The sequence below is a fragment of the Garra rufa genome, chromosome 25 (assembly GCF_049309525.1).
Source record: "Garra rufa chromosome 25, GarRuf1.0, whole genome shotgun sequence".
NCBI lineage: Eukaryota > Metazoa > Chordata > Actinopteri > Cypriniformes > Cyprinidae > Garra > Garra rufa.
In genome coordinates, this window is record NC_133385.1 from 6,088,473 (window position 1) to 6,104,145 (window position 15,673).

The 15,673-nt window shown below is 26.5% G+C and overlaps 1 long non-coding RNA gene across 1 annotated transcript; it reads left to right on the forward strand.

Moving 5' to 3' along the window:
* The first annotated feature begins 368 nt into the window (after positions 1–368).
* On the forward strand, positions 369–7,166 carry LOC141301179 (uncharacterized). Its single transcript, XR_012342125.1, has 2 exons — positions 369–481; positions 6,860–7,166. It is a non-coding gene; the product is annotated as an uncharacterized lncRNA (long non-coding RNA).
* Positions 7,167–15,673: the final 8,507 nt, after the last annotated feature.

Below are 15,673 nucleotides of genomic sequence, written 5' to 3' on the forward strand. Positions count from 1 at the left end.
TTGTGGTCCAGGGTCACATATATGTATGTACATTGCTTATATGTTTGTATATATGTATAATATATATAAATGTGCATGTTATGTCACTTTAATCCATGTATTTAACATGCATTAGCTGCTGTGTATCATATATCAGTATGTTTTCTCAAATCAGCTCAGATTTACTGATGGTTGACCCCTGAGCTCTGAGCTGTTTGTGCTGCTCATGTGGGTTAAAAGGGTCACAGTGTGTGTGTGTGAAGGGTCTCAGTGCTGTCTACAGCTGCTGTGTGTCTTGTGTTACCAACACTATGCATGTGAATGAAAGCTGGTGTATATTTACTGGGCCGGCGTCTGGCCTGCAGCGTGCACTTCTTTACCTCCTGACCCAGACAGCACCTGTCTGTCGTCCCGGGGAAGGACGCGTCCGTGGACTCGGCGACCCGTGTGTTTTAATGGCGGTTCGTTGGCCTTTCGGACGCTTTTCTGGACACGGATCAAGGTCAGTCCTGGAATCCATGAACGCTAATGGCAGCTTCGCTTTGATATCGATCCATCGATGACAATGTTTAATATCGCTGGTTAAACTTTAATCCCATAATGCTTCATTATTCTGGTGCAGATGTGCAGATCTTGGATCGCTTCCTCATGCATTTGGCTTTTATTTATGTTTTGTGCATGTTTCACAGATGACAGCAGTGTGGCATGATACACTTAATGCAATATGTCTTTAAAATTTGTATTTTTAATTTAGTTAAACACACACACACACACACACACACACACACACACACACACACACACACACACAAATGTAGTGTATTTTAGGCTAAAGTTTTGTCAAATAAAAACCACAAATGAGATCTCTTCAATATTTAATAAGAAATATTTTATTTAAAATTTCTGCTAAATTAAAAATTTAGAATGTGTTTTAATATGTAATATAACATTAAATAATATAAAATATTATATTTTTTTTCGTAAGATTACATTGTGTATTTTAGCCTAAAATCATTTACGAAATTTAATACAATTTTCAATTTTATATTTTTCTATATTAAAGAAATATTAACTAAATTATAGTATTTAATGCCTAAAATATTGTAATTTTAATATTTAATATTAGAATCAATCACCCCCCCCAAAAAACAAAAAATGATTTATTCTTCATGTTTATTAAATAAAAATAACAGAAGAGATCTCTTAAGTATTTAATAAAATATATTTGCCTTTTTATATATATTACAAAAATTTAAAGTAATTATAATATTTTAAAAATAATTAATTTACCAAAATTGAATTAATTTAAATTATTATTTTAATATTTAATATTACATATTATTATATAATATTATATATTTTTTCTTTGTTAAATGAATATTAAATAAATTATAGTATTTAATGCCTAAAATATTGTAATTTTAATATTTAATATTATAATAAATCCTCTAAATGTTTTGCCCCCCCAAAATGTATTTAATCTTCATGTTTATTAAATAAAAATAACAGAAGAGATCTCTTAAGTATTTAATAAAATATATTTGCCTTTTTATATATTACAAAAATTTAAAGTAATTATAATATTTAAAAAATAATTAATTTACTAAAATGTAATTAATTTTAATGATTATTTTAATATTTAATATTACATTAAATAATAATAATTAATGTAATATTATATATTATTATTATATAATATTATATATTTTTTTTATTTGTTAAATAAATATGAAATAAATTATAGTATTTAATGCCTAAATTATTGTAATTTTAATATTTAATATGATAATAAATACTATTAGTTTTTTTTCCTTAGACAGTATTGAGATTAATTTGAGATGTTTGACTGTTTGTCTGTTTTAAGCAAAAGTGAACAATTACATTTAAAGTATTTAATGTATTTAATCTTCATGTTTATTAAATAAAAATCACAGAAGAGATCTCTTAAATATTTAATTAAATATATTTGCATTTTTATATATATTACAAAAATGTAAATAAAATGTCATATTAAATCATTTAATACAATTTAATGAATTTAAATATGATCATTTTAATATTTAATATTACATTAACTAATATAAAATGTTATATATTAATATTTTTTTCTTACAGACTGCAGTGACCAATTACATCTAAAGCAGTGTTTTAGCCTCAAATCATTTACAAAATCAAAATTAAAAAAGAGATATTTTTTAACATTTTAATACCATTTTCAATTTTATATTTTTCTATATTAAATAATTATTAAATAAATTATAGTATTTAATGCCTAAAATATTGTCATTTTAACATTTAATATTATAATAAATCCTATTAATCAAAAAAACAATTACATCTAAAGTAGTGTTTTTAATCTTCATGTTTATTCAATAAAAATCACAGAAGTGATCTCTTAAATATTTAATAAAATGTATTTGCTTTTTTATATATATTACAAAAATTTAAATAAATTATAATATTAAATCCTTTTAATTTAAAATAATTACAAAAAATTTAAATAATAAATTATATTCTATTATTTTATTCGATTTTAATACATAATATAATATTAATTTTTATTTTATTTTTTAAATTGGTGTCTGGTTGGCAAGATGAGATAATGCTTCATCTGCCTAGGAAAAGAACTCAAAAATATCAAATAATAAATACATGTAATAAATTATAATATTAAATCCTTTTAATTAATTAAAAAAAAATTAAGTAATAAATTCTATTATAATATTGATTTTATTACATAATATAATATTTAATCATATTTTTTAATCTAGTTGAAAAAGGTAAAAAATATCAAATACTTATCTGATACATTAATAAGATGAAATGGTATTTATTTATTTGCTTTAAAGTTAAAAAGTGTATAAGCTGACAATATGACTAAAATAAATAAATAAGAAAAAACGTAAGCTAAAAAATACAAATATTGCCTTGGCAAATGAAAAAGTTTATAAACTGAGGAGAAATATTTATTTATTCATTTATTTCTCCTCAGCTTATAAACTTTTTCATTTGCCAAGGCAATATTTATATATTTAGTGTATATTTAAGTATATTTTAGTATATATTTATGTTTTTCCTCTTTTATTTATTTATTTAAAAAGTTTATAAGCTGAAAATACCATTATAAATAAATAAATACATAAATAAGAAACACATTTAAGTTAAATTAAATTAAATTAAAAATAAATAAATAAATAACAAGCTAAAAATATAATTATTGCCTTGGCAAATGAAACAGTTTATAAGCTGAAAATACCATTATAAATAAATAAATGCATAAATAAGAAACAAACTTAAGCTAAAATTAAATGAAATGAAATTAAATTAAATTAAAAATAAATAAACACTTTTGCTAAAAAAATATAAATATTGCCTTTGCAAATGAAAAAGTTTATAAGCTGAAAATACCATTATAAATAAATAGATACATAAATAAGAAACAAACTTAAGCTAAAATTAAATGAAATTAAATTAAAAATAAAAAAACACTTATGCTAAAAAATATCAATTTTGCCTTTGCAAATCAAAAAGTTTTTAAGCTGAAAATACCATTATAAATAAATAAATACATAAATAAGAAACAAATTTAAGCTAAAGTTAAATTTAAATTAAATTAAATTAAATAAAAAATAAAAAACACGTATGCTAAAAATATAAATATTGCCTTTGCAAATGAAAAAGTTTATAAGCTGAAAATACCATTATAAATAAAAAAATACATAAATAAGAAACAAACTTAAGCTAAAATTAAATGAAATTAAATAAAAAATAAAAAAACACTTATGCTAAAAATATAAATATTGCCTTTGCAAATGAAAAAGTTTCTAAGCTGAAAATACCATTATAAATAAATAAATACATAAATAAGAAACAAACTTAAGCTAAAATTAAATTAAATTAAATTGAAAATAAATAAACACTTATGCTAAAAAATATAAATTTTGCCTTTGCAAATGAAACAGTTTATAAGCTGAAAATACCATTATAAATAAATAAATACATAAATAAGAAACAAACTTAAGCTAAAATTAAATTAAAAATAAATAAACACTTATGCTAAAAAATATAAATTTTGCCTTTGCAAATGAAAAAGTTTATAAGCTGAAAATACCACTATAAATAAATAAATACATAAATAAGAAACAAACTTAAGCTAAAATTAAATTAAAAATAAATAAACACTTATGCTAAAAAATATAAATTTTGCCTTTGCAAATGAAAAAGTTTATAAGCTGAAAATACCACTATAAATAAATAAATACATAAATAAGAAACAAACTTAAGCTAAAATTAAATTAAATTAAATTGAAAATAAATAAACACTTATGCTAAAAAATATAAATTTTGCCTTTGCAAATGAAAAAGTTTATAAGCTGAAAATACCATTATAAATAAATAAATACATAAATAAGAAACAAACTTAAGCTAAAATTAAATTAAAAATAAATAAACACTTATTCTAAAAAATATAAATTTTGCCTTTGCAAATGAAAAAGTTTATAAGCTGAAAATACCACTATAAATAAATAAATACATAAATAAAAAACAAACTTTAGCTGAAAAGCTATTGCCTTGCCAAATGAAAGTTTTTTTATATATATAAATATATAAGTAAGTAAATAAAAAGAAAATTTTTACGTAATCGTTTTTTGTATATATTTGTCCCCAAAATGTCTTTTAATGTTTCTTTTAAGTTCTCAAACGGTTCCCATTAGTAACTCTTAGTATTAATAAAGCAGCATGATAAGAAAAACATTTTCTTTGGGCAAACACTCAGTTTTCTTTCAGAAAATCTATAAATCTGCTTCTATTTTTATATTTTGTAGCTTTGCCAGAGAAAAGCTGATGGTCTTGAGGTAAATCTTGTCTGTTATATTTTTGGAGACATACATCTTTTTCCGAACACATGAGCAGCTGATTTACTGACAGCTTGAGATCAGATGTGTTTCCAGTTCATCCATCAGGTGGCGCTACTGTCTCTTTAACAGAAGACCTGCTGCTGCCAATCACATACTGGACAAATACAAATCTCACTCCAATAATAATCAAATCAACATCACTGTTTGTAATGGAGTTTTCTTTGAACTCTGTGTTAATATTTATGAATGAGTTGAGGATGAAATATGTAGGGCTGGACATTATGAGTAAAATATCAATATTTTTTCACTTTATTAACATTAAATTTAAAAATGAATTTATATATTAATATATTATAATGAATTTATAACTAAACGAGTTAATGCAAGAAGCAGTAATAATCTAGTTAAATCATTAATTATGATCTTTTGTCATAAAAATGCCATTTTTTATAATTCTTCTTTGAAGAATGATCCTAATAATTTAATGTGTATTTTTATTTTATTAATATGTTTGTGTGCGTATAATTAAGTAATTCTGGATTTATATTAAGATGCTGAAAATTGAAACAAAGGAACTAGTGAAACTAGTTTAAAGGGACAATATTTATGAAAATGAATAACAAAACAGAAAGCATTAAAGTCAAAACAATAACAATGTATTTCATTTTATAATGGCAGAAAAATCTTTATAAATGTATGCCAATATTCTGTTGTAAAGATTGAATGAATAAATAAATAAATAAATAAATGAATAAATAAGGGGGGAAATTGCACATTGCCTTGGCAAAAGAAAAGGTTTATAAGTCAATGATACCATTATTTATCTATTTATTAGTTAGTTAGTTTGTTTGTTTGTTCATAAATAAATAAATAAAATAAATAAATATTTTGTCTCTCATATTTATTTATGCATTTATTTATTTCTCTTCAGCTTATAAACTTTTTTAATTTGGCAAAGCAATATTTGTATTTTTTTACCTTAAGTTTTTTAAAAATATTTATTTAAGCTAAAAAATACAAGGAAAAAGAAAGAACGAAAGAAATTAAGAAAGAAAGAAAGAAATACAAATAATGCCTTGGCAAATGAACAAGTTTATAAGATAAAGATAAAATAAATAAATAAACCAACAAACATAGGCTAAAAATACAAATATTGCCTTGGCAAATGAAAAAGTTATAAGCAGAAGATACCATTATTTTATTTATTTGTTTGTTTATAGATAAATAAATAAATTAGAGAGAAAAAAATAAAATAACAAATACAAATATTGCAGAAGATTATTTTTAATAAATAAATAAATAATAGATAGATAGATAGATAGATAGATAGATAGATAGATAGATAGATAGATAGATAGATAGATAGATAGATAGATAGATAGATAGATAGATAAATAGCAGAAGATACCAGTATTTATTTATTTATAATTATAAAAAAAAATTTATAAAAAAAAATGTAGAAACAAGTTGAAAAGGTTAAAGATTAAAAAATAAGTAAGAAATAAAGAAAACGCTCAAAAATACAAATATTGCCTTGAGAAATGAAAAGGTCTAGAAGATACAATGACTGTTTATAAATAAATAATAAATCAATAAGAAAAATTAAGCTAAAAAATACAATTGGAAAAAACACAAATTTACAAGATGAAGATTAATTAATTAATTATATTTATTAAAATAAATATAAATAAATAAATAAATATGGTGAAATGTTTATAAATAAAAAAATTATTAACTGGAAATGAATAAAAATCTAAAATAAAACAAATTAAGCATGAATAGTAATATTTACAAAAAAAAAAAATAAGTAGCAACATTTCTAAAAAATTAAAATGTAAAACAAAAAAAAAAATTAGATAATTCAAAACCAATCAATAAAAACGGATAGCATACAAATAGCTAAAATAACATTAACATAGATGCACACAGTATATTGTGAGTAACTGAATCTCTCGTGGCTGTGTGCCATTCCTCCAGGCTGTTTTGCGGTAAACTTTTTGGTCCTTTCTTTGTGTTATCAGAGATGCAGGTGTGGGACAGATGCAGAACGGACAGAAAGCAGCGAACTGGACAAGGCCGGGTCTCTAGAGACCAGAGAAATATAAAGCAGGTGGATTAGAGAACCGGTCCAAACGTCTATAACAGATGGACGCTGGAGCTGCTTTAAAAGAGACTCTTAAAGGAACAGTTCAACCACAATAAAATCATATACTGTCCCTGTATGCTGTGATTTGTTCCTGGGAATTTGAATGGCATCTTCAACTTGACTATTTTTGATACTTTTAATCCTTACTGAAGCATTAAAAGCTCTTTCTAAAGATGAAATAACATCATACTGTTTTTTTAATGGACATGAGGCTGAATAAGTGACTTTTTGGGTGACTGTCCCTTTAAGAAGCCACTTAAAAATCCAAATGTGTCAGATGTGTTTCAGTGATGAAGTCACAGCACTCTGACGTGTTTTTATGTGATTAAATGACTGAAATATCAGCGATCTGCGTGTTTAGTGAGCTGTGTTTGTGTCATATGTCGAGCCGAGTGGCTCAGATTCCCCAAACAAAGGGAAAAACGGTTGTTTAGAAAGATAAACAGAAGGCAAAGGAGGAAAAATCTTGTGTCGCAACAGTTAACTCTCGGAGCTGGACACAGCTGGGCTTTCGCCAGGCATTCTGGGACTTTTGGCTGTCGTACAAACTGCATACGAAGTGACCTGAAATACTTGGTTGCGCTGGACGACTGTCAACTAACTCCAGCGGACAATGAGACCATCCTGAGGTCCGTTTTTAGTGCTCGATTTTATCCTAGTTCACCCAAAAATGAACATTTGCTGAAAATATACGCACCCTCAGGCCATCCAAGATGTAGATGAGTTTGTTTCTTCATCAGATTTGGAGAAATGTAGCATGGCGTCACTTGCTCACCAATGGATGTGAATGGGTGCCGTCAGAATGAGAGTCCAAACAGCTGATTAAAAATATCACAATAAGCCACAAGTCATCCACACCACTCCAGACCATCAGTTAACATCTTGTCTTTATTTTTGCAGTTTTTCCACTTCACATTTTTTCAAAGCAATTAAAGGTGCATTTATGATATTCAGCAAGCTGTAGGGTGCTCAATTTTAAAACTAGTTCACCCAAAAATTAAAATTTCCTGAAAATGTACTCACCCTCAGGCCATCCAAGATGTAGATGAGTTTGTTTCTTCATCAGATTTGGAGAAATGTAGCATTGCGTCACTTGCTCACCAATGGATGTGAATGGGTGCCGTCAGAATGAGAGTCCAAACAGCTGATTAAAAATATCACAATAAGCCACAAGTCATCCACACCACTCCAGACCATCAGTTAACATCTTGTCTTTATTTTTGCAGTTTTTCCACTTCACATTTTTTCAAAGCAATTAAAGGTGCATTTATTATATTCAGCAAGCTGTAGGGTGCTCAATTTTAAACTAGTTCACCCAAAAATTAAAATTTCCTGAAAATGTACTCACCCTCAGGCCATCCAAGATGTAGATGAGTTTGTTTCTTCATCAGATTTGGAGAAATGTAGCATTGCGTCACTTACTCACCAATGGATGTGAATGGGTGCCGTCAGAATGAGAGTCCAAACAGCTGATTAAAAATATCACAATAAGCCACAAGTCATCCACACCACTCCAGACCATCAGTTAACATCTTGTCTTTATTTTTGCAGTTTTTCCACTTCACATTTTTTCAAAGCAATTAAAGGTGCATTTATGATATTCAGCAAGCTGTAGGGTGCTCAATTTTAAACTAGTTCACCCAAAAATTTTAATTTCCTGAAAATGTACTCACCCTCAGGCCATCCAAGATGTAGATGAGTTTGTTTCTTCATCAGATTTGGAGAAATGTAACATTGCATCACTTACTCACCAATGGATGTGAATGGGTGCCGTCAGAATGAGAGTCTAAACAGCTGATTAAAAATATCACAATAAGCCACAAGTCATCCACACCACTCCAGACCATCAGTTAACATCTTGTCTTTATTTTTGCAGTTTTTCCACTTCACATTTTTTCAAAGCAATTAAAGATGCATTTATGATATTCAGCAAGCTGTAGGGTGCTCAATTTTAAAACTAGTTCACCCAAAAATTAAAATTTCCTGAAAATGTACTCACCCTCAGGCCATCCAAGATGTAGATGAGTTTGTTTCTTCATCAGATTTGGAGAAATGTAGCATGGCGTCACTTGCTCACCAATGGATGTGAATGGGTGCCGTCAGAATGAAACATCACAATAATCCACAAGTACTCCACACCAGTCCAGTCCATCAATTAGCATCTTGTGAAGTAGAAAAACTGCAAGAATAAAGATATTTTCAAAGCAATTAAAGGTGCATATTGTGGCTAAATAAATAAATTAAATAAAATTACTAAAAATATAACTATGATTAAAATAAGAACTAAAAATATATAAATAATAGCCAATTTATTGGCTATTTATAAACTATATACTTTACTATTAATATATATATATTACATTTCTGAAATACAAAATTAACACTGACTTTAGGCCTTCAAGAACACGTATTATTAAAAAACAATTATGCTTATAACTGAGCGTATGAAAATAATAATAAAAAAGCTCATGGTAATATTAATACAATTGGTAATGCTTTCCAATAAGGTGTCATTTGTTACTATTTTAACTAACATGAACAAACAATGAACAATACATGTATTGCAGTATTTATTGCATTTTTAATAATGCAGTAGTAAAAGTATTGTTCATTCTTAGTTCATGTTAACTAATGAACCTTATGGTAAAGTGTTACAATTTGTGTGCTAAACAGTGTTGCTTACCATTAAAGTTTTTAAATGGACTGAAAGCTACAAAACTGTGCTTTGGGGGTCTTCAAAGGACATTTAAACCATTTTGTTCGCAAACCAGGTTGCGTTTTCTGTCCGCATACCAATTTCACACCAGTCACGAGCTCTCAGAGCATCTACATCTAACTCTCTCTCTCTTTCTCTCTCCCTCCTCCTCCTCCTCTCCATCCGAGCTTGGGGTCGGTGCACAAAAGAGGCAGCTCTATCTGCATACGCTCTTCATAAAAGAGGCTTTTGTCATGGGCTTGGCACACGTGACCTTCCCGAGTCCACCCAGCCCCCCTCAGTCTAGACCCGAGAGAGAGAGAGAGAGAGAGAGAGAGACAGTCCCACAGACAGACAGACAGCTCTACCTTTAGAAAATGAAAAAGTTGGGGGTGGGGATCATTAGGCGAAAGCCACCCGGTAGCTCCGCCGCTTTCTCTCGGTGTCTGTCTTTAGGTGAGTGCCGGCTTTCTCTGAGAGGCCACATTTCCACAGACAGACGGATGGATGGACGGATTGTATAGTTCATTACGTTCAAGTAAAAGACAGTCGGCGTGGAGTGATCTTAGGTCGTGATTTAGATGTCAAAGAATTTGCATTCGATCCATGGATTTGCTTTGAAAAATGCAGGCTTGTTGAGTGCAAAGACAATGGGTTTAAGTAATATAAGAGGGGTTAAAGGAAATTATTTCATAAAAAAATCTTAACTAAATTACAGCACATTATCTTAGAAATGTTAACATTTAAAGAAATATTATTGCAGTAAATATGTCTTTTAAATTTAAATAATATAATATTTATTTAGAATGATTATTTAGAAAATGTTAACCTAAATTATAGCACATTATCTTAAAAGAATATTATTACAGTAAATATACAAGTAAAAAATTTCTATTGTTTTTAGAAGCAATGCTAGACTGCATTTTACATTTAATACATTTTGTTTTAAGGTTTTTTAATTAATATATATATATATATATATATATATATATATTCAAATGAATGAGAAGGTGTGTCCAAACTTTTGGTCTGTACTGTATATTTTTCTGTTTATTAAAGTTTTTACTCTACATTTGTGCAGTTTTCAGTGGGTTAGTGATATTTTTTAAATATATATAAATTAATAAATAAATATTTTTTAAATGGGTTTCTATACAAAAACTGCTTTTTTTATATAAAATTCATTTTATAAAAGACCCACATTTCTAACTTTAATTCATGGGGATAACATGGATAATTTCACATGGTTTAGTGTAAGATTTTTGCCCATCTTTTGGAAAATCCAGTTTTAAAAGTAAAAAAAAAACAACTACAAATAACTTTTATCAGTAGGTGGCTGCAGAGCTCCACTATTTGCTATTTTCTATTTGACCACCTGAAAAATATTTTTTCAAAAATTTTTTCAGTTGAATTCATATCTACAGTACAGACCAAAAGTTTGGACACATCTTCTCATTCATTTGAATGAGAAGGTGTGTCCAAGCTTTTGATCTGTACTGTGTGTGTATATATATATATATATAATTACCTCTATATAAAATATATTTTTACAGAGGTAAATTATTTCTAAAATGATTACATTTGAAAATTATTTATTTATTTTAATTAATTATATTTGAATATTTGAAAACACTTGATTATATCGGAGTACAGCATGTTTGTAGTCATTGTGGCTTTAAAATTCAAATAATAACATAATTATTTAAATTATTTTTTAGAAAAATCTTAACCTAAATTACAGTAAATTTATCTCAAGAAATATTATTACAGTAAATATACAAGTAAATAATTTCTATTGTTTTTGTACCTTGATAAACCTTGGAAAAAATAAATAAAATAAATAATATATTTTTAATAGTAAATTATTGATAAAATGACTATATTTAAAAATATTGTAATTGTTTTAATTAATTATATTTGAATATTTTGAAAATACTTGATATCTGAGTATTACATTACTAAAATGACTTTTAGAAACAAAACGATCTTTTAGAAAATCCCAATGTAAAAAATCTTCACTAAATTGCAGCACATTATCTTAGAAATATTATTATTTAAAGAAATATTATTAGAGTAAATATAAATATTACAGTAAATCATTTCTATTGTTTTTAGAAGCAATGCGTTCATATGCATATTTATTTACCAAGGTAAATTATTTCTAAAATGACTACATTTGAAAATTATTTATATTTTTATTTTAAATATTAATAATTAAATATTTTATATTTTAATAAATATTATATTATATTATATTATTAATTTTTAATATTGATATTATTAATATATTATTTTTTATCAAGGTAAATTATTTCTAAAATGACTACATTTGAAAATTATTTTTTTTAATTCATTATATTTTAATATTTGAAAATACTTGATTATATTGGGGTACAGTTTGTTTGTAGCCATTGTGGCTTTTAAATTGAAATAATAAAATATTTAATTAAAATGATTATTTAGAAAATCTTAACCTAAGTTACAGTACATTACTTAAAAAAATATTATTACAGTAAATGTACAAGTAAATTGTTCCTATTATTTTTAAAGCAATGCTAGACTGCATTTTAGTTTAACAAATTTTGTTTTTAAGTTTGTTTTTTTTTTTTACATATTTTTAACTATAACTATATATATTTTTTACAGAGGTAAATTATTTCTAAAATTACTATTTAAACATAATTTAATTATTTAAAGTAATTATATTTGAATATTTTGAAAATGCAATTTATTTAAAATTATACCACATTCTTTAAAATATATTATTACAGTAAATATACAAGTAAATAATTTCCATTGTTTTTAGAACCATTGCTAGACTGTGCATTTTAGTTTAGTACATTTGAGTTTTTAAAGCCAAATTTTATATTTGAGAATGTAATATGAATAAAGGGTTTGGACAAAAAAGTAAGTTGTGTAAAAGTTAGTTGTGGCAATTTATTACATGTCAAATGTAAAAAAAAAACCAAAAAACTAAATACATACATATTTTTTTATATTATGACTAAATAGACTCTAAATTGATGTGTTTATTGTCATCGTTGGTCAGGATCGCATTATTTAGTGATTTTCAGATTTAATCTGTATATCGTCAATTTGTCTGCATGGCTTTTACTGTTTAACCCTCAGTTTTGTTTCTGACACAGTCACTCAAAATCTATTTAGACACACTTAAAATATCCGAATGTCACTGCATTACATATTTGATTTCATATTTAATATAATTTATTGCAAAGAAACATGCAAAATTACACTTCTGAAGCAAATAATTGGACAAATATCACCAAAAGACATTGAGATTTCACACACGATGAGGAAAAGTGAAACTAGTGAAAAGAAAGTAATTTCTAAGCATCTAAATGTTTTTTAGATGACTCTATCTACAACCATCAATGATTGCTGAGTTCATATTGCTATGATATTGCACTTTTTTACAATTGTGTATTTATCCTTGACTCTGAATTTCCTTAAAAATGTGATTGAATTTTGGAAATGGACTGTGAATGACATGAAAATTGCATGCAGATGCGTCTTTAAGTGGCTCGAAATAGTAATCACATAAACTCCAAGCTCTATTTAATGACTTCGAATGTATTTCACAATTCTCTGATGTGGATGTACAGATTCAAGCTCGGCTAATGTTAATGATGTTTGCATTCAGTGTAATGCAAAAACAAAAAAAAGCCTTCTCACAACTTCTGGCACAACTTTCTAAACAAAGTTCGTTTCCTATTTCTAATACATTACAGTATTTCTAAGGCATTATAATGAATGCATAATGCATTTAAAAAAAATTATAATATTATATCATAATCATAACAACAATTATAATTGAAAATATGTATTTGAGGTTTTAACTTTTACCTTTGTGATTATGATTATTCATAACCCACAATGGACACCATATTAAATCGACTTCATTTACAATGGACTTTATCATATTGCATTTATTTTTTACATTACATTACGTTGCCTTTTTAAATCTCAAAATTCATCCTTTGAAAACCATTTTAAAATCAGACATTGCATTAACATGGAAAATGTACATCAAAATCAGATTACAAAATGTTTTCGTTCACGAATTGTAAAAATGTAGAAGTTTGAATTCTAATACAAATAGTAAAGTGACCTAAGTAACATGGCAAGATATGAGACTTATAATACATATGAGAAGTATAATTCATGGTAAATGAAGTGAATGCAATGTGTTCATTGTTATAAATAATCATACTCTAAAAAAAAAGCTAAAACACATTAAAACTGTTCTTATGAACACTCATGAGATGATACAACATTTTTTATAATGCATTATGCATTATCAAGGGGAGATGCAAAAACACTTTTTTCATGCGCCTGTCAATTTTGAGATTTTGGCCTTTCTCTATTTGTGTCAATAGATCTCAATTACAATCCATATTTTTAAAGTCTGTTTTCTCCAAATGAGTTTTTTCTCCTACACTGAGCCATAAATCTCCACTTCAGTAGAAATCCCCTCTGTAAAAACATTTGACTCTAATATGTCAAAAAAATTAAACAAGAATTTTAAAACTGACTTTATCCGGTGTTTAGATTTTTGTTCTAATAATGTATGCAAATTAGTTCATATTTCATTAAATAATGGCTCATTTGCATATTTAAACCTAACACTTTAGAAAACTTGTAATACAAAAATTTTTTTTCAATTATCAATGTAATCAATGGTGATAACTATTAGTTAATTTTTTTACCCTATTCACCTGCAGTGTCTCGCCTTAACAATACCCTTATAATGTATTATAAATACAGGCTTCATAGAAAGTGTTACCCAAAGCTCTTAAAGTTACGTTTATAGAATGTTTTAGTTGGATGTTCAACTGATGTTTTTTAAATGTTACTTGTTTCAGAATGTTCAGAAAGCATTCAAATGTAACATTCCAATAAATGTTACTTGTTTTAGAATGTTAAGAGAAGACTCAAACGTAACATTCCAACAATGCAAAATGATCAAATGGAATGTTACTTTACCGTTCGAATAACCGAGAAAGAAAAATGTTTTTTTAACTTTTAAAACCATGTTTGCAAGGAAAGGTTGCTTTAAAATTTGCATAACCAAGAAAAACATTAACTAATAGTTATCACCTTACTTACCCAGTTAATTGATTACATTTTTGGTATTACAAGTTTTCTAAAATGTTAGGTTTAAATATGCAAATGAGTCATTATTTAATGAAATATGCACTAATTTGCATACATTTCTAGTGCAAAAATCTAAACACTGGATGAAGTCAGTTTCAAAATTCTTGTTTAATTTTTTTTTTAAATATTAGAATCAAATGTTTTTACAGAAGGAATTTTGGGTATCTCATTTTGTCACTCCATAATTCAGAAAATTTTATGCCTGGAGATTTATGGCTCAGTGTAAGAGAAAATCTCATTTTGAGAAAACGGCCTTTAAAAAGATGGACTGTCATTGAGATCTATTGACACAACTAGATAAAGTGCTATAAAAGAAACACTTAACAGTGTCTTTTGGGTCTTTTCTTTTCACTAGTCTGAAAAAACACTATGAAAAACCAAAATTAGCGCATATTTCATAAAATAATGCCTCGTTTGCATATTCAAACCTTACATTTTAGAAATCTTGTAATACAAAAAAATGTTTGCAATTATCAATGTAATCAATCAACTGGTTAAGTAAGGTGATAACTATTAGTTAATGTGTTTAACCCTATTTACCTGCAGTGTCTCGCCTTAGGAAAGTGTTACCCAAAGTTTTTAAAGTTACGTTTATAGAATGTATCCATAATTCAGAAAAAAAATAAAAATGTAAAGTTTGGTGTGTGTAAGTGCTACTGAAGTGGAGATTTATGGGCTTTAAAAATATGGATTGTAATTGAGATCTATCGACACAAACAGATAAAGTGCTATAAAAGAAACACTTAACAGTGTCTTTTGTCTTAACAGTGTTTTCTTTCCACTAGTCTGAAAAAACACTTTATGAAACAGCAGAAAGCC